Source organism: Neovison vison, chromosome 1 (assembly GCF_020171115.1).
Source record: "Neovison vison isolate M4711 chromosome 1, ASM_NN_V1, whole genome shotgun sequence".
NCBI lineage: Eukaryota > Metazoa > Chordata > Mammalia > Carnivora > Mustelidae > Neogale > Neogale vison.
This window is the reverse complement of record NC_058091.1, coordinates 169,979,738-169,996,183: the sequence shown is the minus strand read 5'-3', so window position 1 is coordinate 169,996,183 and position 16,446 is coordinate 169,979,738.

The window sequence follows — 16,446 nt, the reverse complement described above, 5'->3', positions numbered from 1 at the left end:
CCTTTGGGAACGAGGGCTCGATTTCTACTACTAATCCGTGGGTGGACCCTCCACCGCCTGGGCCGTTTAACTTCTGACTTCCCGAATGAGCTCATGACTGGCCCTGTCCTAATGGCTTCTTCACTTTAGCACTAAGTGCTAGAAGCACAGCGGAAGCTGTTCTTGAGTTTCTGTGCTGAAATTAATTTTTGTTTAGCTTCTCGGTAATGGATCTGATTTATTCATATTATTATGGTAAATAATACAATCCAAAAGCAAGAATTTATGTAACAACTCTATGTGTGTATTTGGTGGACTGTTGACATCCATGGTCTACTTTGTTCTTCACAGACTCAAGTACTAGGTGTTGAAACTCTCCCCTTCTTCTCAGGTTTTCAGATCTGTGACCACATTCCACTTTTCCTATTTCCTGCACTGAATGGCTTTTGGGGCTACACGCCTCTGTTCATTTTGCCCCATATCCTTTTTTTTCCCCTTCTTTTCATAATTCTAGGCTATTTCCTATGGGTCCTTTCTGGAGTCTTCCGAACATACTGAATTTCTTTTCTCTCCTTGGTTTCTCTGCCATTCTCCTTTCTCATCCTTCCTACCTTGGTTCCTTTGACTTCATGGCCATTTCTCTAAAGCTGGTCCTATAGGACCTATATATTCTCTTCAGAGAATAGCTTCTCTTTTGTCTTTTCCTGCTTGTTGACCTCAGGTTCCTCCACCCCCTGCCATTTTTCTTGACCTTTTCTCCTACTGGTCCCAATCAATTCTTTACTTTCACCCATGTCTCCTTTCTGAAGCACTCTTCACTTCCACGCTTTTTTATTTTTATTTTTTATTTTTTTTTACCATACTGGGAAGCATTCCCATATCCTTTGGGATCCATAACCGGGGGAGTTATTTGACTATAGCTTATCCATTTTTTCTTGCTTCTTCCAAGTGGCCTAGGAGATGCCTTCTTCCTATCTATAATCGGGGCCTGATTTGGGGTTCTGCCTGTGACACAGTTTCTGAACTTTCCTGCTAGCAGCCCTTTATTTTTCGATTCGATGTGCCCCATGACTTCTGTTCACAACAGTTTCCCAGTGCCTTGTACATCTAGAGCTGCTTTTCGGAGCTGCTGGGCTAAGATGATAGCTTTTCCTCCCATAGGGCTCCCTCCATGGCTGTTTCACTTCCAGCATACGGAGTGACTTACTTGCTTACTCCTTCTGCCTTTCTGATGACAGGGTATCACTCTCCTTCTGGCCTACTGTTTTCTGGTTGTCAGGACACTGGGGCTGTCTTCTTTCTCTGGGATAGACTATATTTTCAGTCTTTTGATCTTAATGAGTCAGAAATTCCAAGGAACTGGAACCTGGACTGAATAATGTAGAAGTAGAATTCTACTCCACTGCCTGAACTCTTCTGAGCCCCAGCACTGATGTTGTGAGCTGCCATGGAGAGTGGTAAATCCTCTGCTGATCTAACTGGGCTGTTCTTATGCATTCAGGGTGCAGTGGGGTTCTGACTTGCTAAGTTATCTTCTTGATGGCAGAAATGAGGATCTGCACATATTTTCAATCACTGTGCTCTTAATGTGGTTTTGGATACTGTGGGCCAGCTTCTTTATTCTTTTGTGAAAATATAACAAGTATGCATGAATGCATAGATAAAGAAAAACTTCCACTGAGGGATATTTAGGCAATACTGTTTTTCTCCCCTTGCTGAATATATGCGAACTATTTTCTGAAAAAAGTTGCTGTGATTTTAAGGACGACTTAGGGAATAGTAGGGAATGATCAGTCTGCTAATCCTCTCTGTTTCCTATTGGAAGGTAAGTTCAGAATGGGTGGGTGTTCAGGTTCTGGTAGGGAAATTTCTAGAAAGCCTCCCTTAATGTCATCATCTCATTTGTTCACACATCTGTTTGGCTGGTTATTTACCTGTGTGATTTGCACAAAGAGGGATATTGTCCTATTTTTGGTGAATGGCAGTTGTTGGAATCAAAAAAGCATTTATTCAATGAATGAACAGATGCATAAGTCAATGAGGACATGAGTCAGAGGATGTAATAAGCTTTGTGGTCTTGGGCTGTGTGTTAACTTCCTTGGGTCTCACACTTTGCACCTGTGGCCTGAGGGTATGGGCAAAGCAGATGGAATCAAGAGGGTTGGAAGTGGTATTGGGTACCTCTGAGAAGGTACCTGGTGAGGAGTGAGAGAGTATGTGATCCAAAGGCAGGGGAGATGTGTCCTTCGTACTGAGTGATCAGGAAAGACAAGTTACAGAAGATATGGCACCCCTCACTGCAGGGTGAGAACAGAATAGGAAATGTGGACATGTTGTGACCAGATGGAGGTCCTGACACAGCCAGCAGGTTTCTCATAATCTGAGACTGACAGGGGAGAGCATCTAAATCTTTTCCACATACCTGCTGAGAGGAGTAGCTGAAGGAGACCCCAGGACCTGGGGAAGCCTATCATTGGGAGGAGATTGCAACTGACCAGCAACCATAGCAGGTGTACAAGACTCTGCAGACAACATTGGGGGTATGGTGCTGATTACTGACTGGAGGGAGCCAGGGTGCCATAGTAGATGTCAGTGTAGACAGAAGAGATCATGATCCTAGGCCATTTCCCTTGCTCTGATGCTAAATATTACATTCTGTGCCCCTTCTTTGTCCTTGGAACTTAACTGCAAGCTTAGAGATAAAGGTTGAGACAAGAGAACTTTGACCTGATTGCCTTTACCCAGAAGTATCTGACGGAGGTTTCTAGCAAAAGAAGAAGTAGAAAGTTTGAGAGAGGAAGTAAGGTCATATATGGAAGACACAGTTGAATGTTGGCATCCTTGAGTTTTGTGGGTTGAGATTCTATACCTCCTACATTATGTGAAATGTTAATGTAGCCAGGAGCACTGAACACTGACTGATGACAAAGAGCCCAGGTGGTGACTTTAGAAATGCAGGGGCGCGAGCAGGGATTATCCTGGCTGCGGTTCTCCAAGCATAGATTTTGGGTTTCATTTCAGGATCCTGCTGATGTCCCTTCAGCCAACCAGTAATCAGGATTTTGTGTTTCTTTCTTGTTCTCATTTATAATGTCCATAATTTACATATATTTGCATTTTAATTTTTCTAACGGGAAGAATTGAATAAATATGCCATCTCTGCCTACCACTGGAGCAAATCACATCAGACTCCAGTGGTATGAAGAGAGGTCAGTGTTGACGTACTCCCGACCTTAGCCCCTGCTGATTTCTTAAGCTATGGGTGTACTTTCCTTTCTGGCACTCGAATCAAGTAATTTTATTCTATTTTCATTTATCCTTCTGTTGCTGAAAGATTCTAGATGAGCAGCCTAGGCCATGTCCTTTGTTTTGCAGATGAAGAAATGGGGCCAGAGAAGTGACTTACCCTAACCCAATAGTGATGGTTAGTTAGAGATAGAGGTAGTTGGAGACCGCAGATCCCATGATTACTGTGTTTTCCCTCTTAGGTCCTTATCTTACCTGTCCCTTTAATTTTGGAGACAGCTTCCTATATTATGGAAGCTAGTTTTCATAACACATCTCTGATAAAAGCAATGAAGACTTGTTTTCTCTTTGGTATTGTAGTTAAAAAGTGCAACAGGGGGGCGCCTGGGTGGCTCAGTGGGTTAAAGCCTCTGCCTTCGGCTCGGGTCATGATCTCAGGGTCCTGGGATCAAGCCCCACATCGGGGCTCTCTGCTCAGCAGGGAGCCTGCTTCCCCCTTCTCTCCCTCTGCCTGCCTCTCTGCCTACTTGTGATCTCTGTCTGTCAAATAAATAAATAAAATCTTAAAAAAAAAGTGCAACAGGTAAAAATTTTGATGATTTGAAAGTGCAAGTGCACATGATGGTGGTTGGGGTATGTGGAGAGTGAGGAAAGGAAGGAATGGCTAAGGAGGTATCTTCATCTTCAGAAAGAGAATCAAGGGGCACTGACTCAAGTTAATGGAATAGAAAATAAGGCCTAAATGAAATATGCAAGATAACAAAGTATTAATAACTACCAAGAGAATCTATCAATCATCTACCTAATACTTGTCTCTAGATGTCTATGTCTGTATCCATACCTAAGTATCCTTGCAAGTTACTTAGGGAAGTAGTAGACTGTTTTCAAAGTTGAGTAGTTTACAGTTTAGTGAACTTGATAAAGCAAGGAAGAGAGGAATAGCATATTGCCTAGAGTTACAGAAGTAACAACCATGGGGAGTAGAACAAAAAAACAGGAGGAGTTAAGAGGTTGCCCTGGGTCACAAAGGGAGGTGAAGAAAGTTGCTCTTGTGTTTGCTTTTTGGCACAGATCTTATATATTATTTTGTAGGTTTCCCAACACATGTATTGTGCTGAAAAAAGTGTGTATATTTTATATTTTGATTGGGATTAGCCAGTACAGGATTCCTCCACTCCCCAAAACTGGAGCGTTCCTATGGAAACTTATAAACCAAGATGGTGTAAAATGGAGGAGCAGATCGCAATTTATTTATTTATATTTATTTATTTTTTATTATTTTACCTTACACTTATAAGGGTTATCAATCTAATTGAATTTATTTCTGCCATATGATTTTTCTGCTTTCTGTTTATTGTGGGTTTTTGTTTTTACTTTTCATTAAAAACATTTAAACATACATAAAATAAATAAATAATGTGATAAATCCTTATATTCTTCTCCCATAGATGTGACAATGATCAATATTTGCCACATATATTTTATTTAACCCTTCTCTTTCCTTTTTGGCAGAAGGATTTTATTTTTATTTATTGAAAGGGTGGGAGTTACACAGGTGTTTCCTCCCTCCCTCCCTTCTCTCTCTTTTTTTCTTTCTCCTTCCATTCTTCCTTCCTTCCTTCCTTCTCTTTCCTTCCTTTCTTTCTTTCTCTTTGTCTTTCTTCCTTCCTTGGTGTATTGATTTAAGCCATTTTTTAAAAAGTAACCTCTATCCCCAAGGTGGGGCTCAAACTCCTGACCCCGAGATCAGAGTGAGATGCTCTACCAACTGAGTCAGCTAGGCACCCCTGGCTGAAGGATTTTATTTTATTTTATTTATTTATTTTTTTTAAAGATTTTATTTATTTATTTGACAGAGAGAAATCACAAGTAGATGGAGAGGCAGGTAGAGAGAGAGAGAGAGAAGCAGGCTCCCTGCTGAGCAGAGAGCCCGATGTGGGACTCGATCCCAGGACCCTGAGATCATGACCTGAGCTGAAGGCAGCGGCTTAACCCACTGAGCCACCCAGGCGCCCCTGGCTGAAGGAATTTAAAGCAAATCACAGATATCATGATATTTCACCTTAAGTATGAATGATTGAATTTTATTTTTTCCTCTACTTGCTTGAAATTACATTCATATTCTAATTGTTTTAAACACAGCCTCAGGATAGCCGCTGTTCTTTCAAACAAAGCACAGACTTTAGAACTGACTTTCCCTCTTACTCTTTCTGTTGTCTAGTAGTTGAGTTCCTTCCTGGTGTAATACTAGGCTAGGCTCAGCTGTACAATGACACACAAATCCTGAAATCTCAGTCACTTAACATGAAGCTGTTTTCTTGCTTACATCCCAGGTTCATATCAATCGAGAAACTTGTTTCCAAGCAGGACATCAGAGAACCTGCCTGCTTCCCCTTTCCAGCTGTAGCATTCAGGTATGTCGCTTCTGAAGTTTCTAGTGAAGGGAAGAAAGAACTAGAGGATGTGGGGAGATGATTTTAAGGGCCTTAGAATCCACTCACTTTCCATTTCATTGGCCTAACCCAGTCACACAGACTCCAGGCTATCTGAGATGATGGCTGGGAAATGCAGTCATATTATATTTTTAGAAAAAGGTCTATATAGCATATCAACTGTTACTTAAAATTAACTTTTTTTTAACTTCTGGAGAAAAAGATTAAAATTGTTTTACTTTTGGCTGGATCCCCCATTCTATATCTAGTATTAGTGAGGAAGCTTTTGGCTGCTAGACTAGGAAAATCCTGACTCATGATGATTAATCAGTAAGGGAATTTTTTATCTCCTGTGTTTGCTTTAGGTGTGGCACAAAGTAGTCGCTCAGTAATGTCAAGGACCCAGGCTTTTCTGTCTCTCAATTTCATTGGTATTAGTATTGTCTTAATTCCAAAAGTAATTCTGAAATTACTTCAGGGTGGGCTTCAGTGTAACTGGGGCTACACCCTTGTCTTTCCATGTCTACCTGCTATCCCTGGACCAATGACTGTGGCCAGGGCCATCCCGTTTTTTTCTTGGACTTCGATTACTCAGGAGCTGAGTTGGGTACATGATGATTGGTCTCAGGTTGGGTGTCTAAGCCTCTCACTTGTCCCTTTAGACACACTGTGAGAGGGAATGTCCACATTAAAGAAAAGAAAAAGAGACAGTGAGTGTCGGGTTGGTATCAGCAGTGTTCACTAACACTGTAGCAATGAAATAGGAAACTGGGATCTACCTATGACTTAAATGGAGGGGCCTAATATTATCTTGCTACCAAGGCCATTTCCTGCAAGTAACAGTATATCACTCTGATGATTCCCATGGCAACATGCATCCTGGTGAGTCATCACTACTGGTTTTGCTGGTAGCAGAGGAAGAACATAATGACATTTATGCTATTAGTTTGTTAACAAACATCTTAAATCTCTGATCTTAATTTGAAGACCTAGAATAGATTATATATCAGGTAATGACACTACATAAAGGGGACCGTCTAAGCCAGTGTTTGTTTGGTTTTGGGAATGTAAGGCAGCTTTGGAACTTCTAGAATAATGAGGGAGTCCTTGCAAGACATCTGGTTGGATAGGCCTGGAGATGATGGTGAAAATTTTAGTAAGTCACTTGAGATGGTATAAAAATTGAGTAAACATTTTTATATATTAATTGCATGGGTAGAAAAATACATCAGAAAAAGAAGTGCAGTGTTTACTGGATACCTGAAGTGCAATGTACTTATAGTTGTGGGCATCCCTTCCCCCAAATTAGAGAAAGTGTTAGACTCATAATGAGTACGAAGCAGCTGTTCCATCAAGCTGTTTTCCAAATGGGCTTTCACCATTATTGTTGTTGTTAGAGAGGGAAGTGATTTGAGTGTGAATGTGAAAATGAATTAATGTTGCCTGTCAGGAAACAAAACCAGTGCCAGGAGATCAGCTTATGCACAGCTGAAAGATTGAAAAAGAAAATGCTGGGAAATCAGAGAGCTAAAAACACAATGATCCCGAATTCACTCTCGTCTTAGAGTGTGGAAGTCAATTTTCCACTCCAGAGATGGAAACAGCATCAGATAAGGCACTTGAGTCACCAAATCCAGGCAAACTTGGAGACTAATAGTCACACTAGCCCTAAGACCCTCTTATTCCCAGCCATGACACCAGTTGAAAACATTGCTTCCTTGACCATATGAGTCAATCTGGGATAGGGTTGCCAGGTTTAGCAAATAAAAATATAGGATGTCTAAGTAAATTTGAATTTCAGATAAATGAATTTTTTTGGTGGGGGATAAGTATGTCCTAAATGTTGCATAGATCTTAGTTAGATGAAAAATTATTCATTGCTTATCTGAAGTTTGGATTTAAGTAGGTGCTCTGTGGCAACCTTAATCTGGGATAATTAAAGATACCCTGATACCCAGAACATTATGATACACTTGCTTTTGAACACTTCCCTGAAATGCCAACCTTGGACTCTCACTCATCCTTCATGGCAGGTTATATCATATATCCCATCCCATGTTGTCTTCTGGCAATGTGACATGAAAACTCCTCCATTGCGAGGTGGGATCTGGGTGGGCTTTGGAACTGCCTTGACCAAATGAATATGACAGAGTGATACTCCATGACCTCTGAGGCTGGATTATTGAAGGTAGGACAGCTTCCAGTAGGCTCTCTTCCTCTCGGTACATGTGCTGTGGGAGTCCTGAGCTGACCTGTAAGAAATTTGACTACCCTGAAGCCACCAGGCTGGAGAACCATGTGGCAAGGTCACACAAAGACAGTGAAGAGTCCTGAGGTGCCCAAGGATTCCAGCCTCTGGCGGTTCATGTCTTCTCTGTTAGATTGTCTCAGCTTTGAGATGACCCTAGAGTTAACCACCATTTGACGCCAACCTCATGGTCACTGCCATGTCACTGCCACCTACATTTCTAACCCATAGAAATATGGGAGTTAATAAATGACTTTTGTTTTGGGTTGATGAGTTATACAGCCACAGATAGCTGATAGATACTAGTTTGGGGGAAGATTAATAACACCATTTTTCAGGTTAACATCTTGTCTAATAGTGTTTAAAATAAGTAGAGGTTTTTTTTTTTTTATTTGTTTGTTTGTCTTTTTAGAGATAGGGACACAATAATATGCCTAAATCTTTGTCAGGTTTTCAAGGTTTTACTCTTGTGTCTTCAGCTACTTAAAACAAAAACAACAAAGAACTCCCCTACCACCACCACCAACAAACCAACAACAAAAAAACCCCAAATGTCTAAACAAGTGGAGGTAGTACTACAGGAAAATTGAATTGTGCATAAGAAAAAACAAACAAGCAAAACTCTGTCCCAATATTGTATAATGGAATGAGCACTGATAAAGGAAACCCAAGTGGTCTTGGCTTTGACAGTAAATAGCTATTGTATTTTGAACAAATTGCTTATTCTCTAAAACTCACTTCTTATATCTGTAAAATGAGGTATTATCCCAGGTAAAGGATGGCAAGTATGAAACAGGCAAGCTGCTTTCTTCCCCTGAAGGCATCACTAATGAATTGTAGCTCTCTTTCTGCAGGAAATGACCTTAGAGTCCTTCAGAGAGCAGAACTCCCAACAGTCAGGAGCAATCAATCAGACTTGGCCATAATGACAAAATCATTTTTTGTCTTCGCAGACCTTGAACATGTCTACTGTTACTTCCAGTGTTAAAATTTAATATCTCTATAATCTAAGCGATTTACCCAAGTTCTTAAAGAGTTGCTAAAGTGCTTGTGGAAGTCATGTTGGAAATATTTGAAGAATCACGGAACAACGTTAAATGTGCAGTGGGTACAACATAGTTGTGCGTGGACTGTGACGGATAGAGTGATGAAGAAGACCGTGTCTCAAAGGTAAAAAAGGATACATACAAGTAACTCCAAATGAAGGTTTTACCACCCTGTTTAAGTTAGACCAGTTTTGCTCAGATTGTCAGCTGAGATCACGTAACTGTGGTCTCGTGGACAATGTGTGAAAAGAGGTAACGGTGTGTCTCAGGGTACTTTGTTCCCATTTTATCTAAGTATATCTAAGGGATTCAGCAGCAGAGCAGCTCTACATACAACTCCAGTTCTGAAGGAAGTCAACATTCAATTTCTCCCAGGTCCCTATGCCTGGGCTTATTCCCAGCAATCTGTATTCCTATGTAGTACTGTGGACAACTCCCATCTTGCCCCATTTCCTGACATGGTTCTCCACTGTTATTTTAGAGCTTCTTTCAACTGTATTACCATCAGCTGATTTCTCAACCCTAGGCTTGGAAACATCCTTTAAAAGCTATCACCAGCCCCCTTTCCCCCTACATGCCCTCTTGTTTGAGCATTAGCCGTTTCTTCTCTTTCCCATCTTGGATCAAGTTTTCCAAAAGTCTTCTCCAAGCATGTAGTTAGAGGTCCCTCATCCGCCAACAAACTAGATGAGTCTTCACTTTTTGTTTTTATGTAACAAGCTTGCAACCATTACACGTAATTTTAAGTTTTTTGTATTCAGGTACAAAAATCTCAATATAATTTTTTGAACCCTTGAACTATATAGCACAAGACTCCCACCTGAATACCCTACATGTTGCTGTGTATTAAATACTGATCTCTTCACATGGCCCACACCACATCTGAACCAAATAATAAAGTAATTGATCTTGCAAAGCAGAAGAGAGAGAGAATCATTTCCAGCTGAAAGAATCAGAGAAGGAACTCTAGATGACTGAACATTCATTCTTGACCTTGTTGGACAGCAAGAAATCAGAAGGCAGAGTAGGATGGGGTTAGGGTGGGGAGGGACATCCCAGTTTGAGGAAAAAGCAGGAGCAAGCCATAAATCCAGAGAGATAGGAGAGTGAAATATATTTTTGCCTGCAGTGTAGTAGTTGTTACAGTAGAAGAGAGACAAAGGAAAGACTACATGGTAGAGGCCCTTCATGTCTGTGAATTGCTTGGTTAAATAATTGAAGACTACTGTTTCACTTGCTTTCTTAGAGTAGGTGATATATTTGTGAGTGGTTCTCTGGCACAGTTCAGTTCTTGAGAATTAAGGTTTGGAAAGTATGGCTCCTTTGCCTAAGTCTCTAGCCTATTCTGTGGGAGAGAAATGTGGCAAAAGTAGATAGCCAAAGTGGTGAAGATTCACCGTGCATTTAAATGACCATTTTAACAATCTGCTTGGAATTCTTCCTTTTCCCACTATACACATCCCCTCAGCCTCTAACAGTTGATCCTTCTAGCATACACTTAAACACAAATATATACATTGGGCTTCCTAGGTACCACCAGGGAAGTAACAGAGGTTTCCCCCACAGAGGACTTTGTCTAGTGGTCATTCTCTATTTATTCATCAAGTCAGGAAGTGTTGTGGAGTAATCTATTAGGTATGAGGCACTGTACTTGATATTGGATATAGATTGATGTTTAACCTAGGCTATCCTTTGCCTTTAGGGGAATGAGCTCCGGAGAACAACATGTTAGGCATAATCCATCAGGAGAGATTGACATCCAGCAGTATACGTTATGACAAATGCCAAGCAGGTAGCTAACTGGCTGTAAGAATGCAGGAAGATGAAATTGGGAGATTGGATCAGGTTGACATATTCTAGTCAATGTCAACCTCAGCCTTTGAAAATAATAGAGAAACCTATTAAGTCAATGTATTATATAGACAACACTAGCTGGTTTAACAAACGCCAAACAAGGTGATTCCATATCACAGAATTTTATTTCTTTTTCATGTAAAATTCGAAATGCATGTTTGTGATGACCTAGTGGCTCTCCTCCAGGAGGTGATTTAGCAACTGGTTCCTTCTGTCTTGTGGCTTCAACATGTGGCTTCCAAGGTCACTGCATTCATCAGCTCAAGCCTTAAGAGAAAAGAATCTGGTGGATCAAGGTGGCAGATTTTTATTGTCAAGACCTGGATGCGAACACTTCTTCTCTTATTATTTGGCCATAACTATCTACAGGGGAGGCTGAGAAATGTTTTCTATCTGTGCGTGTAGAAAGAATAGGAAGCAGTTTATAGAGCAGCATGTGTGTATATATATTTATGTGTGTGTGTATGAGACATTACTAAACAGTCCATGTATTAGGTCATAAAGAAACCTAAACCAACATAAAAAAGAGAAAATGACACAAGCCACCACCTCTGTACAACACAATCCAAAAAGTTATTCTGAACAAGAGTCAGTTTGCACTCCTTAAAATGTTCACATAAATACCCTTGTAAGTAATTATTGGCTTGGTCAGATTATAAAAACAGAAGTGATAAAGTATTTACAAATGAACTACACTCACAATAGTACATAAAAAATTCTGTGCTTTGGGTTATGGCTGAAAGTGGTAGGCAGAAGGAGACATGTGGCTTTAGATGCATATACCAGCAAATAAAAAACAAACAGTAATTAATCAAACTGAGTGTTCAATATAAGAACTTAGACAAAGAAAAAAATAGAAACAGTTAGATGGAAGGACTAAAAAAGATACAGACAGGAGCACCACAGGAAATAAACACAAAGCCACGGGAGTAGACCGATAACAGCAAAAACTTAAAAACAAAAGACATATAAAATTGGCAGGTTAATCTAGACAATAGAGAGGAGGAACATATAACATTAATAAGAATGTGAAAGAGAACATAATTGTACATGTAACAAATCTTAAAAATAAATATAAGTATTACAAAAATATTCTAAAAATATGAAAAATTTGAAGAGTAAGTGAATTAGAATACTTTTTGGAAAGTATAAAATGTTAAAATTGGATAAAGAAATACAAAACCTGAATAAATCCAAAGCCAATACAAAAATTAAAATTTGCAGTTTTTCTTGAGGCTCAAGCAGTTTTATGAGTAAAGTATCTCAGAGCTTCAAAGAGAAGAGATTCCTTATGTTCTAGAAAAAAGCAAAACAAAACAAAATGGTATGATATTCAACTCATTTCAAGAACCTAATACTTCCCTGATCCCAAAAACTGGACAAGGATATCCAACCTGTAAAAGTAAGTATAGGCAATCTCATTTATGAACATGGGTGCAAAAATCTGAAATAAAATATTTACAGGTGTAATTTGAATTCAAAGACCAATAGATCATCGTTAAGTTAGAGGTAATTATAGTGATGGAAGAAAGGCCAACTTTTAAAAATCCATTCATGTAATGACTGCAGTAAAAGAAACTTAAAAGAAAATATCGGTTTTCTCATTTTATCATCTCACTAAATTGGAAAGACAGTTGGCAAAAATAAATACTCAACTCATTTTAAAGAAAAAACTAGGATTAAATGAAATTTCTTTGCAGGCATCAACGTCAAACATTATTCAGAGGTTAGATGAAAACTTATGGCAGCAACTTCAATCTGTATCTCCATATCCTTCGAGAAACAACATGGAACAATACAGAAGATCGTATCTGCAGGATAAGTAAAGGACAGATATAACAATCTTTAAATTACCTGTTAATAAAAAAATGAAAAATCACCTAATCCTGTGAGTGAGTGCTCATACTTCTGGTGTGTTTATGGCAAGTAAAGGCAGCTGTGAGGAAGAGAGAAGTGGAGAGCCAGGGATGGACTTGGTACTGCTTAACTACCAGGAGGAGAAAGTTCACTTGAAACCTAAGCAATAAGAAAGGGTCCTGTTAGATCAGAGCACTGATTACAGGGAAGAGTTAAAGATATGCATCATGGGGCGCCTAGGTGGCTCAGTTGGTTGGGACCTCTGCCTTCGGCTTGCATTGTGATCCCAGGGTCCTGGTATCGAGCCCCACATTGGGCTCTCTGCTCGGTGGGGAGCCTGCTTCCCTTCCTCTCTCTGCCTGCCTCTCTGCCTACTTGTGATCTCTGTCTGTCAAATAAATAATAAATAAAATCTTTAAAAAAAGATATGCATGGGGCACCTGGGTGGCTCAGTGGGTTAAGCCACTGCCTTCGGCTCAGGTCATGATCTCAGGGTCCTGGGATCGAGTCCCGCATCGGGCTCTCTGCTCAGCAGGGAGCCTGCTTCCCCCTCTCTCTCTGCCTGCCTCTACATCTACTTGTGATTTCTCTCTGTCAAATAAATACATAAAATCTTAAAAAAAAAAGATATGCATGATAAGAAGTTGCAGTCTTTAAAAAGCATAGTTTCTTGGTGAAGAAGCAAAAAGAAGGGAAAGGCAACACAGTAACTGGTGTGATAAAGGAGAAGAAAAGAGGAAAAGTTAGTTGTTCAAGAGAAAAAAGAAGGAAAAAAAAAAACATGACTATAATTCCTCGCTCAAAAACAGAAGCAAACAAAACATCCCCAAACAAACAGACATAGTACTAGGAAGTAAGGAGTTTCTGGAAAAAAAGAGAAAGCATGAAGACTTGTCAAAGAGACACAGCAGTCAATATGAAAGAATGACCATTGGTTAAAGCTGAAGTATTTTGAGCAAAAAAATAATGATACTCTATTGGATTATGCACCAAAGTATAAAATAACTATAGATGAGCCCATACTGACATAAATAACTGATCAAAGAAAAACATAAATTGGGGACTAAAGACAACTTTTTCTATAGAAGAATTCCACATAGTTTATGTCAGCACTCCCCTTTCCAGGGTGTAGAGCTTAGACCTCCCCTTTGGACTGTTGGCTGGATTCTGTGACTTGCCTCCAAAGACTAGTCTATGGAAAAGGAAAAACAGTAACTTTACAGTAGAGACATAAGGTGAACATTACCTTACGCAAGTGATCAAATTTCACATGAGGATATCCTCATGATGTGATGAGAAAGTCACTTCAGTTTTGTGATGTTCTTTCCAAACCATGTCTTGGTTCTTTCAAAACCTAAACCTAGTCTAATCTGAGAAAAACACGGGACAAACCCAAACTGAGGGATATTCTGCAGTTTATCTGACCAGTACTTTTTTGAATAAAAAGAGGTTTATTTATTTTAGAGAGAGGGGGGTGTGCATGCTGCAGAGAGGGACAGGAGGAGCAGAGGGAAAGGGAGAGAGGATCTCACACAGACTCTATGCTGAGTGCAGAGCCTGATGTGGGGCTTCATCTTATGACCCTGAGATCATGATTCGAGTTGAAACCAAGAGTCAGACACTCAACCTCCTGTCCCCCAAGTGCCCCACATCTAACTGGTACTTCTAAAAATGGTCAAGGTCATGAAGGTGTTTAGGTAAGATTGGGAAAATGCACAGACCACAGGAAAGACAACTAGAGGGCATGTGGTAACCTGAATTGGATCTGGGAACAGAAAAGCACATAATGGAAAAACTTATGAAATCCAAATAAAGTCTAGTGTTCAACTAAAAGTAATATATCTGTGTGTTTTCTTGGATTTTATAATTGGTGCTAGGGGAAACTGAGGAGTACACAAGAGCTTTCTGTGCTCTTTGCGATTTCTCTGTAATCGTAAAATTATTCTGAAGTAAGAATGCATAAATGAACAAAAACACCCAAACCTGTCGAATAGAGAAACCGAACTTTGCTCACTGATAGAGGATAGTGTCTTTGAATTAGGTATCTAGAAAGCCACCTCAAATTCACAAAATGAATAGAAAAAAAAAAAACCAGGATAAATCTGTATGAAATTACTATGTCAGAAAATGAGAATAATTCTACCTCAACTAATGAATATTTCCCCATCCAAAGAAACAAACACAGCAACCAAGAAGTGTAAGAAAGCTGTCAGGCATCCCTCCAAGCTGGTGAGCTATACTGAAATAAGCATTTGGGGATATGTTAGCTGATCTTGAATCAGAAATACAAAAATTAAAAACAGAAATAGAATGAACTACATAAAGAAATGAAGAGAGTTGATTAAACTTACAAAAGAAATAAAAGAAAAAAGACCAAATCATCTTACAAATAAAGACTAAATTACAAGTTGCTCAAAGGAAAATAGACTCAAAGGAAATTTAATGAGGAACATTCAAGAAAGATGGAAAACAACCAAGAGAATAAAAATCGGGTAAAATTAAAAGTGAAAAGGGTTCAAAAGGAAGTGGTTGAAATGGAAGACAGAAGAAATAGGACAAATGTTTGATTAAAGCCCTTGAAGAAGAAACAGAACAATAGATCAGAGCTAATACTTTAAAACCTCAATTCAAGAAAACTGTTTCAGAAGTAAAAGATCTAGATTTACATATTAAAAGAGGCACTGGATACATATGGAAATTAATCCAGAAAAATCAGCTGTAAAACATATCTGAGAAAAAACGTATTTAAGAGATAAGAAATCCTCAATGCCTCCAGACACAAAGATCAAATAATGAAACAAAGAAGTAAGACTGGCATCAGATTTTTAAAAAAATAATATAAAAAGGCAACAAGAGAGCAGTTTTTCAATAAGGTAAAATCAAACCAAACAAAAAAACTTTGAACTGAAAATTGATATTGGGTCACAATGTCCTTCAAGTATCAAAGATATCAATATCAACTTCAAACATGGAGCAACCTAGGGGCAACTTAGGGAATTCCCATTATGTCTGCTACTAGTCAATATTATATTGGCGCTATGGGCCAATGCAATTAGACAAGCAAAATCAATTAAAGAATAAGAATTAGTGAAGAAGCGGTAAAGCTATTTCAATATGCAGATGATGTGACAGCATACCTGGGAAGTCCTAGAGAATCCATGACAAAATTAACTCAAACAATAAAATCGTAGTAAAGTACCAGGTTATAAAATTAATATACAAAAATTGAAAGCTTTCTTACACACACATACACATGCACAAAATGAGTTAGAGGTTATAAATGTAGAGAAAACTCAACATACAGTTTAAATATCTAGAAATAAACTTAACTACAAATGTGCAAACCTATTTGGAGGAAATTTTTTTTTAAAAATTTTTTTTTTTCTGTCTCTCATTTTTTTTTTTCCAATTTATTTATTTTCAGAAAAACAGTATTCATTATTTTTTCACCACACCCAGTGCTCCATGCAAGCTGTGCCCTCTATAATACCCACCACCTGGTACCCCAACCTCCCACCCCCCCGCTATTTGGAGGAAATTTAACATACTCTTGGAAGACTCAAAACTTTGGCTGAGCATATGGAAAGACACACACGTACTTGGTTGACTACCTGAATTCATGCAGGAGTTTAATGCAATCCCTATAAAGATACCAATATATTTTTTTTTTTCTGGAGATAGACAAGTTGACTTTAATATTATTTGGTAAAGCAAACACACGTGAATATCCAGGCAAGCAGCAAAAATGTAAAAAACATACAGGAGACTAGTCTTATCAGTCACG